The sequence below is a fragment of the Callithrix jacchus genome, chromosome 7, assembly GCF_049354715.1.
Source record: "Callithrix jacchus isolate 240 chromosome 7, calJac240_pri, whole genome shotgun sequence".
NCBI lineage: Eukaryota > Metazoa > Chordata > Mammalia > Primates > Cebidae > Callithrix > Callithrix jacchus.
Window position 1 is genome coordinate 152,534,989 of NC_133508.1, and position 11,553 is coordinate 152,546,541.

Below are 11,553 nucleotides of genomic sequence, written 5' to 3' on the forward strand. Positions count from 1 at the left end.
TACTCAGGAGGCTGAGGCTGGAGGATCACTTGAGCTGGGAAGTAGAAGTTGCAGTGAGCCAAGACTGCACCACTGCACTCCAGTCTGGGTGACAGAGCAAGACCATTTCTCAAGGAAAAAAAAAAAAAGCAATGGCGGTATGATTAACCTAAAAGACATCAACAGAGTCAAGCCAACAATACAATTCCTCTAATGTAGGTAAACACCAAGAATTTTAACAGCTTGAAGACACAGAGGACACAGCTGCTTACTTAGAGAGGCCAGCTTCCCTGCTCTACAGGTTCCCCCCTGAGGTCAGATGGCTTTTGCTGAATTTACCTGATGAGGGTTGAGATACCATCAGATCTTTCCAGAGGCTCTCTTGCCATTCTCTCTGGGTTTCTTTTTTTTTGGTGGGGGGGGGTTGTTTGTTTGTTTGTTTTTTAGCCTTGGTTGGAAATGGTAGCTATGTATCTGCCTGCTCACTAAGTGCAAATAATTGGTGATAACTCCAGGGCATTCCTGAATGTGAATTTGAGAAAAGAAGGTTGATTTTCAGCACACCATCCCTCTTAAAAGCCTAAGTTTTAAGTTGGTCAGAGGATTACCTTTGCAATGTAGACACTAGAATTTGTGCAAAAAGGGCAAATAGGATCTTTTCTTTAAAAAAAATTGTAATCCATAAGAACCTCTTACATTATTAAATTGTCTCATTTTAAATGTTTTCCCCATTTTGTGGTTTTAAAAAATTGTGGTAAAATACACATAACATAAAGTTTACAATTTTCAACGTTTTTAGGTGTATGGTTCACTGGCATCAAATACATTGATATTGTGCAACTATCACCACCAGCCATCCAAATAACTTTCATCATCCCTAATTAAACCTCTTCTCTACCTGTTAAACAACTCATTTCCCATTTCTCCAGCCCTGGCAACTCTCATTCCATTTTCTGTCTCTATGAATTTGTCTACCCCATGTACCGTATATAAATGCAAATAGCCTCTGACTTAATGTGAAAATAAAAGATGTGACTATATACAAAAAGCATGGATCTGTGTTTTTATGTGCAAATGTGATGATGCTATGTGTATATATAAGCAGCTACATATGCTATTTTGCAATTTGATTTTTTTCACTTAGCAATATAGTATGATTGGTTACCTAATGCTGCATACAAATTCCATCTGCATTCCATCTTCTCCAGTTTCTTGCTGTTGTCTCCAAACTTTGGTGGCTTAAAACAACATTTATTAGCTCATAGTTTCTACGGAGCAGGAATCTGGATGTGGCTTTGTTGGGGCTCCTGTTTCAGGATCTCTCAAAAGGCTGCAAATCAAAAGGTTCCCTGGCAGGAGGATTGCTTGAGACCAGGAATTTAAGGCTGTAGTGAACTATGATCATGCCACTGCACTCTAGCTTGGGTGATAAAGTGAGAGCCCATGTCAAAAAAAAAAAAAAAAAAAAAGTCCAGGAATGGTGGCTCATGCCTGTCTGTAATCTCAACACTTTGGGGAGGCTGAGGTGAGCAGATCACTTGAGGCCAGGATTTCAAGACCAACTTGGACAACATGGCAAAACCCTGTCTCTACTAAAAATACAAAAGTTAGGCCAGGTGTGGTAGCTTATGCCTGTAATCCCAGAATTTTGGGAGGTTGAGGTGGTTGGATCACTTGAGGACAGGGGTTTGAGACCAGACTGGCCAACATGGGGAAACCCCATCTCTACTAAAAATACAAGAATTAGCTGGGGGTGGTGGTGCACACCTGGAATCCCAGCTACTTGGGAAGCTGAGGCAGGAGAATTGCTTGAACCTGGGAGGTGAAGTTTGCAGTGAGCTGAGATCATGCCACTACACTCCAACCTGGGCGACAGAGTGAGACTCCATCTCAAAAAAAAATAAATAAATAAAATGCCAGGTGTGGTGGTGGGTACCTGTAATCCCAGCTACTTGGGAGGCTGAAGCAAGAGAATCACTTGAAACCTGGGAGGCGTAGGTTGCACTGAGCTGAGATTATGTCACTGCACTCTAGCCTGGGTGACAGAGTAAAATTGTGTTTCAAAAGAAAATAAAAAGAAACAAAGAAAGAAGGAGAGAGAGGGAGGGATGGAGGGAGAGTGAGGTGAGAGGAGGCTGGGTGGGGCGGGGCAGAAAGGAGAGGAGAGGAGAAAAAGAAGAAAACATGCTGCCTGGGACTTCCGTAGATCATGGCTTGCTCACGTTGTTGGCAGGATTCATTCTCTTCCAGGCTGTTTGACCAAGGGTGCAGTTTTGCTCTGGCTGTTTGCTGGAGGTCACCCTCAGTTCCTTGCCACATGGACTTCTCCATAGGGCAGCTCACAACCTGGCAGCTTGCTTCATCAGAAGAAGCACACGAGTCAGAGAGTGAGAGCAGAGTGAAAGTCAGTCTTTTATCATTAACTTTTAGAAGTGACTCTCCATCACTTTTGCCATATTCTGTTTGTTTGATGCAAGTCACTAGGTCTGGCCCACACCGACACACAGATGATACAAGGGTGCGTATCAGAGGCTGGAATTGGGAGCCATTGTAGAAACTGCCTACCACAAATATCTCAAATTCATCCACCAACCTTTTTTTTTTTTTTTTTGGTAATACTCTCTCTCTTTTTTTTTGAGAGAGAGCATCTCTGGAGTACAGTGGCACAATCACGGCTCACTGCAGCCTTGACCTCCCAGGCTCAAGCAATCCTCCTATCTCAGCCTCCCAGGTAACTGGGATTACCGGCACATGCCACCAGGCCAGGCTAATATTTCTCTTTTTGTAGAGACAGGATCTCGCCATGTTACCCAGGCTGGTCTTGAACCCCTGGGCTCAAGCAATTCACCTGCCTCAGCCTCCCAAGTGTTGTGATTACAGGTGTGAGTAACCATGCTCAGCCTACTCTATTTTGAGGTAAATGTCTGAAACGTAAAAAATTTGTATAAAGATGACTGGGCGCGGTGGCTCACACCTGTAATCCCAGCATTTTGAGCGGCTGAGGTGGGTGGATCATGAGGCCAGGTGTTTGAGATCCGCCTAGCCAACATAGTGCAATCCCGTCTCTACTAAAAATACAAAAAATTAGCCAGGCGTGGTGGCAGGTGCCTGTAATCCCAGCTACTCAGGAGGCTGGGACAGGAGAATCACTTGAACCCACGAGGCAGAGGTTGCAGTGAGCTGAGATCGCACCACTGCACTCCAGCCTGGGCAATGTCTCGAAAGAAAAAAAAAAATTAGGAACAAAGAGCCAATGATTTTTAAGCAAAGGAATCACTTTTTTAGATGAATTATTGGGGAAGATTACTTTGCTACCAGCTTTGAGGATTAACTTGTAGAAAAAGAAAGCTTACAAGGAGAGCAAGGAAGAGACTATTCCTATGATTCAGAGATAAGGAGGACCTGAATTCATGACAGGTGGCAGTGAATACATAGATCAGGATTAGCGTGCCATTTCCAAAGTCAATGAATAGGATTTGGTGACCAGTTGGATATAGGGATTAGGGGGGAGTCAAGGACAACAAGTCCGGTCTGAGAATCTTGCAGAGCATCCAGGTGGAGCTGTCAGTTGCAATACTGCTGGGGAGAGAGATATGGCTAAAGATACAGATTAGTGAGCCATCCATTTCATTGGTGGTAATTAAGGTCTATGGGAATGGATTGCTCAGATTAGCTGGCCCAAAACAGAGCCTTAGGGAACACCAGCATTCAAGCAATGGACAGAAGATAAATAGCCCATAAAATTACAGAGAAAGATTGGGGGTGGGAACAGGTAGGAAGATAATTAAAATACTAAACAGAAAGCAAGAAATACCATAAAAGAGGTACAAACAAAGTAACGTGGGAGTTCAGAGGAGGATTACAACTTAAACTTTCCAGGTCTCTGTTAGCTCATCTGTAAAATTAGGTTGGACTAAGTGATCGCTGAAGTCTGTAAACCTTTGAATCTGCAATGTGCCCATTAACATGGTAGATGCTGTGGAAAGAAAGGCACAACTCCTACTTTAGAAGAACTTTCTTTTTTTAGCTTTTTTTTTGAGACGGACTTTCGCTCTTGTTACCCAGGCTGGAGTGCAATGGCGCAATCTCGGCTCACCGCAACCTCTGCCTCCTGGGTTCAGGCAATTCTCCTGCCTCAGCCTCCCGAGTAGCTGGGATTACAGGCACGTGCCACCGTGCCCAGCTAATTTTTTGTATTTTTAGTAGAGACGGGGTTTCACCATGTTGACCACGATGGTCTCGATCTCGACCTCGTGATCCACCCGCTTCGGCCTCCCAAAGTGCTGGGATTACAGGCTTGAGCCGCCGCGCCCGGCTTTTTGTTTGTTTTAAGAGACAGAGTCTTGCTCTGTCACCCAGGCTGGAGGGCAGTGGTGCAATCCTAGCTCACTGAAGCCTTGAACTCCTGGGCTTAAGTGATCCTTCCACTTCAGCCTCCCAAGTAGCTGGGGTTACACACATGCACAACCACACGTGGTTAGGAGAATTTTCAGCCTACTGGGGAGCTTAGTCTGTACACAGCTACTGAAACAAAACAAAACAAAAAGTGAAGAAACAAAACCCACTGGAGATGGAGATCATTTATAATTAAGGGTTGAATTGTGTGGCATAGCCTGTGGGCTGCAATCCAGAGAAGGAAATTGTGATAATATGTGTATAGAAGCTTTGTGGAGGAAGAGAGTGGACCTGAGCTGCATTTAGATGGAGAAGAACAATGTGGCCAGAAATAAAGGTGTGAATTCACTTACCTGACTGAACTTGAAGATCTCAGTTGGGAATTCCTGGGAGGTAAGGTTTTGGTTAGGTAGCATAAAGCCTACCTTACTAACCAACTTATATAACTAGTTGGGGCTTAGAATAGACATGGAGGCAGGCGAGCTACTGTAGGGTGTTGGGCAGGTTTGTGATGTTTCTGATATGGGATATAATAGCTATTTTTATTGCACAAAATGTCTATCATTATGATATGTTTTGCCAGCCACTCTAGTGGCTGCTGTGGTGTGCTGCCCAGACCATCCCCTCCAGGTCTGAAGCATGTGTGCATGCCCCAGCTTCTGGGAGAGTAGATGGCTGGCAATTCTCAGCTAAGTCCTTCTCCAGGACTTGCCCTGAGCTGGAGAACCACTTTGCCTAATGTCCCACCCCCTTACCAGGAGCAGCGCACATTAATGACTGGTTGATGAGCTTTACAAAGGCCCAACCTCCCCATCCCAGGTCAGAAAAACCTTGAAGTGTCATCCCAGCTCCAGAGCCTCCTGCAGTGATTGGCTGAGACCTTTGTTGCAAATGCAGCAGTTCGTCTCCTGCTCAATCCTGCTTCCTTTGCTCTCAACAGGTGTTGATCCCAAGAATACTTTCTAACAAACTTCTTAATTCTAATTTCCATCTCAAAGTTTATTTTCCGGGGAATCGAACGGAAACATTCATGATAATTATAGTTTTCACTCAATTTTTCATCTATCCTACTTAACAATTTAACTGTAGAAACATTTTGTGAGCCCAGATTTTGGTTTGAGGAATGTTATTCAACAGTTTTGACATTTGTAGTTTAGAACACCAAGATCTACCTTTTATAAAACTTGCACTCTCTAAAATCACACACCCATTTTGGCACTATACATCAGTTCAGTTTTTGTGAAGACAGTAGAAACAGCTAAGCAAACAGCTTAGCCTACATGAGGAATATAAATCAAAAGGAAATAATGAATTGGTGGTAACTATGTCTTAGCAGGATATACCACTGGTTAATGGAGTGCATTGCTCAGTGTCTTGTATAGTAATACCGTTGGACACACGAGATACTTTGCGAAGGTAGTCCACAGCTGGAAATTTTACAGAATATTTTTTTTCTCACTTATCTAAAATATCTTAATCTATATCCTTGGTGCTTAGTACCACTTAAAAAAAATCACCAACTATGACACTATCAGACAGCTCTCAGTTAAGTACATTACTCTCCTTTAGTTTAAAAGCTCCACGAACAAAGTTCGGAAATTTAAAACTTGGAACAAAAATGGGAAAAAGCAATTGTCAAGTTGGTGGTAATAAAGTGATCAGCATTGTTAGAATGGCTCCCTCAGAATGCCCCTGCCAAAAATCTGGCTAAGATAATTGGTCTGGTAGCTTTTAAGAGGGAAAGATCAAGGGTGATAAATGGGAAATTGACCCTCTATATTTCCAATGGCCTATGTCCTTTTTAGATTTTTTATTAATTGTTTTTTTTTTAAGGCAGGGTCTTTGTTGCCCAGGCTGGAGTGCAGTGGCATGATCATGACTCACTGTAACCTTGAACTCCTGGGCTTAAGCAGTCCTCTCATCTCGGTCTCCCTAGTAGTTGGGATTATAGGCATGAACCGGCCCTCCCAGTTCCTACATCACTTTTTTGTCCTTATGATGCCTGTTTTTAAAAATGTTCTTTCCTCTGTTTGCAAAGGGCAAAAATAAAAACATAATAAAAAATAAAGTAGGCCTGGCACGGTGGCTCACGAGGTCAAGAGATCAAGACCAACCTGGTCAACATGGTGAAACCCCGTCTCTACTAAAAATACAAAAATTAGCTGGGCATGGTGGCACACTCCTGTAGTCCCAGCTACTCGGGAGGCTGAGGCAGGAGAATTGCTTGAACCTGGGAGGCAGAGGTTGCCATGAGCCGAGATCGCACCATTGCACTCCAGCCAGGGTAACAAGAGCAAAACTGTCTCAAAAAAGAAAAAAAAAAAAAAGGAAAAGTAAAATGTCCTTTCCTCAACACGATTAACAGATACAGTTTTAGAGACAAATAACATTCAGTGCTCACTGCAATTACCAGTTTTTAACACGGAAATAGATGGGTTTATATGGCATTCTTTATATTACAACAAATTCTGTAAAGGGAAATATATTGAAAATGCTGGGTCTGTAATTGACAGATTGCCAAAGAATAAATTATATCCTGTGCTGTCATTATGTATTCAGCAATAATGAATACTAGGAGAAAATAGCAAAGTAGTAATTATACCAATTACAATTGATTAGTTGGTATTAACATAAAAAGATGTGCTTATTGTGTTATACTCTATTATGTCACAAAAGGCTCTGATGTATTAAAGATATTTGATTCCTTTATAAAGTCCCTTTTTATAATTGACTAAACTCAGTGAGTTTGAAAGGAAACTGGGAATTTGTATAATTACTCATGATAAAATTTTATTATGTTACAATTTTCATTGTTTTATGTAGTTTCCAATTTCCGAATCTGTTTTTCCTGTTATTGGTATACTAGCACTGCATTTTTAAAAATGGAACAAAGTAATCCAGAATAACCATAATAATTGGAACTCATAAATATCCACTATTGTTTATTTTTTGTTAGAAATTGAGATTCAAGGTGGCAAGATAATTGCTACTCTATATAAAGTAGAGCTCTGTTTCTTTATAAATCTCCAAAGTGTGAATTTGACAATTTAGGAGGACAAGTTGATTATTTTAGACTCTTCTGGTGAGTTAGACACACTTCATAATTTTAACAATAGAAGAAGTCTATGTGAAATTAAACTCTGAAAAAAATGCAAGGATACTTCAACATATGAAACACCAGAGTAAATTTAATTATCTTCACTTTCTCAAGTCAGGTAATGGAGAGCAGACAGGTAAACATTGCTGCGGCATGGGTAATTAATTTTAATGTTTAATGACCTTCTGCCCTCTAGGGTCAAACGAGAATACTACAGGAAAAAAGCAGGCCCTCTTTTACAAGCAGGAGAGCATAACAGATTACAGACTGACAAGATCTTGAAACTTAGTGAAAACCACAAAATAGAAAATAAGCCAAATAACAGTTAAGTGTGATGGAGGAGATGTTCTTAGGGCCAGTTTTAGTGAGGGGTAAAATTTAACTGTAATGATAAGCAAAGGTCTAATATATATGGCCATTAACAGAATTCAATTTAAGACTAATTCAATCTAAGACTAATTTAAGACATCAACAGTGTATTCCTTTGAAAACATTTAGTTGTGTGGGGTGAGGAAGAAGGGAACACTGAGCTAAGATGAAGCTGAGCATTTTATTATCCTGAATTATGTACTCTTAAAGTCCATATCCAAATTACTTGACCAAACTTCTTTAAGACCTAGAGAAAAAATATATACATTAGAGAAACTGTTGGCTGAGTGTGGTGGCTCACACTTGTAATCCTAGCAATTTGGGAGACTGAGGTGAGTGGATAGATCACTTGTGCCCAGGTGTCTGAGACCAGCATAAGCAACATGACAAAATCCCGTCTCTACAGAAGAACAGAAAAGTTAGCTGGGTGTGGTGGTGCCTGCTTGTAATCCCAACTACTCGGGAGGCTGAGGAGGAAGAATGACGTAAGCCCAGGAGATCGAGGTCGCAGTGAGCTGAGATTGGCCACCACGCTCTAGATTGCGCAACACAGTAAGACCCTGTCTCAAGAAAAAAAAAAAAAGACTTCAGGTTGGTAAAATGTGGTAATTAAAAGCAGTATTTGCAAGTTGCACACCTCACTTCAGTTCCTATCTCATTGGACATAACCTAGTTACATAACATATGTACAGGGTTGGACAGGAAGCTGGGCAGTTAGTCTTCAGTTGAGCATCCATATACCCACCTAAAATTTCTATTACTATAGTAGAAAATAACAAAGATGATCTTGAATCTGTACAATATATTTAGAAAGTTATTAAAAACTGAAGGTTTTGGCTGGGCGTGGGGGCTCAAGCCTGTAATCCCAGCACTTTGTGAGGCTGAGGTGAGTGGATCACTTGAGGACTGGAGTTCAAGACCAGCCTGGCCAACATGGCGAAACCCTTTCTCTACTAAACAAGTACTAGTCGGCCATGGTGGCACGCGCCTGTAGTCCCAGCTATTCGGGAGGCTGAGGCAGAAGAACTGTTTGAACCTGGGAGGTGGAGGTTGCAGTGAGCAGGGATTGCACCACTGCCCTCCAGTCTGGGTGCAGAGTGAGACCTTGTCTCAAAAAACAAAAAACTGCGGAGTTTTGTTTGTTTAAAACAGGGGTCTCACTATGTTGGTCCAAAGCTGATCTCAAACTCCTGGGTTTCAGTGATCCTCTCATCTGAGCCTCCTAAAGTGCTGGAATTACAGGTGTGAGCCACTGTGCCTGGCTAAAAACTGCAGATCTTAAAGTTAGAGTGAATAACAAATTACTTAGCCCACATCTCTCAACAAACTACAACACCAAGCTTATTGACTTTTATGGCTATTTCCCAGCACAAACTATGAAAAAGACAGACTATCCCAGTTCTCCACTACTAAAATTATGCCATGATAAATATAACCTATTTTTTCTTTTTCTTTCTTTCTTTCTTTTTTTTTTTTGAGACAGAGTCTCCCTCTGTCGTCCAGGCTGGAGTGCAGTGGCATGATCTTGGCTCACTGCAACCTCCACCTGCTGGGTTTAAGCGATTCTCCTGCCTCAGCTTCTTGAGTAGCTGAGATTACAGGTGTACACCACCATGCCCAGCTAATTTTTGTTTTTAGTAGAGATGAGGTTTCACCGTATTGGTCAGGCTGGTCTTGAACTCCTGACCTTGTGATCCACTTGTGTTGGCCTAAAGTGCCAGGATTACAGGCGTGAGCCACTGTGACCGGCTATATTTTTCTTTAAAAAGAAAAAAAATTCCTAGGGTGTAGTTGGGTGAGCTACTTATCAAACTGGAAGTGAAAGGGGTGATCTGTCTTTTATTTTATCGAGATGAGGTCTCACTATGTTGGCCAAGTTGGTCTTGAACTGCTGGCCTCAAGTGATTCTTTCACCTCAACCTCCCCAAGTGTTAGGATTACAAGCATGCCAAGGGGTTGCCTCTTAACCCAGGTAAGATCCAGGGTATAATAGACATGTTATCTTTATCTGCCTAAGTACTTCCTCTCCTGAAGAAGTACCATCCTATCTTACTCTGGGTAAGAGACCCCTCTTTTAGTATTAGAGATATTACTCTAATCAACTGCGAAGTATGGTACTCTACCCTTAATTCTACAGGTATATGATCAATACCTGGCCAGTCACAGTGCTCCCAAGTCCTAGCTATACTTCTGAATCTAAGGACTGAACATGAAATTTAGAGCACATCGATCAATCAAAATCCTCTGGAATAATACGTACTGATATATTTGCTTTCTTCTAAGGCTGCTAAACTGGGATGATGTTCTAAGTCCAGAGCTGCCTGTGGCTTTGGCCTCTAGTATAGAGGAAGCCTATTTGTAGGAGACAATATGGCCAGAAGGAGAAATAGAGAGATCAAAAAACAGGATGACATGAGATCTCTGGAATGATTTTTAAAATTTTATTTAAAAAAATTTTTTTTGAGACAGGGTCTCACTCTGTCACCCAGGTTAGAATATGGCTGTGTGATCATAACTCACTGCAGCCTCAAACTCCTGTCTGAGCCTCCCCAAAGCACTGGGATTACAGGCATGAGCCACCATGCCCAACTGGAATCTTGGGTTTGGTTGGTGATGCAGCTAGTTCCGCTTCTGTGCTTTCAAAGTAAATGAACCAACAAATCCCCCTTAACTGCTTAAGGTAGTTTTAGTTAGCTTTCTGTCACTTGCAAATAGAGTTCTAACAGGCAGAAATACATTCCTAAGGATAGAGGAAGCAAAGTGGATCGAATGTAATAAATGTTAGTCCTCAGGGTAGGAAGCAGGGTGAATCAGAAATAGAAACTTCTGCTCATAAATAGGTTTACAGTGTCCCATTAGTCCACCTTATTTTTGATTCCATGGTATCCAATAAATTTCTATTAAAATTAAATGAAATGCTTCTGCATTCTTCTGGCACTAAATAAAATAGTACCTTGAGTGGCAATCTTATGAATAATTTTCATTTTCTTTTTACCTGTAGTTTCTGAATTGCCTATAATAAACATATGTAGACTTTTCACCATTTTAAATCAAACATTTATCATTACTCTTCACCAATTACTGTATTAGTTTCCTATCAGTGCTGTAGCAAATTGTTATAAAGTGGGTGGCTTAAAGCAAAACGTATTTATCATCTTACAGTTCTGGAAGTCAGAATAAAGCGGGTCTGCGAAGCAGTTCCTCCTGGCCAACACTCTGATGGGAGATTTGTTTCCTTGCCTCTTCCAGTTTCTAGACACTGCCTGCATTCCTCGGCTCACGGCCTGCTTCCTTCATCTTGAAAGCCAGCAGGTTAGCATCTTTTCTCCTCTCTAACCCTCCACCTTCTACCTCCCTCTTACAAAGACCCTTGGGATTACACTGATCTACCAGAATCATCCAGGATAATCTCACTTTAAGAACCTTAAGCACATGTGCAAAGTTCCTTTTGCCATGGAAAGTAACACAGTAATAGGTTCCAGGGATAAAGATCTGGACATCTCTAGGGGCCATTTTCCAGCCTTCCACAACCATCTATATGTAAATGAATATGAAAGGTAATTAATGTAGAAACTGTGAAGTAAGCACAGCCTACCTTTGTAAAGAAAAGGCACAATTTCGATGGTTGGATGAAAGCCCCTGGGGAAAAATATGCTGGTCTGGCTTCAGCTTCCCTGTCAGTCATAAAGCCTATTCTGGGGAAGTGAGGGAAC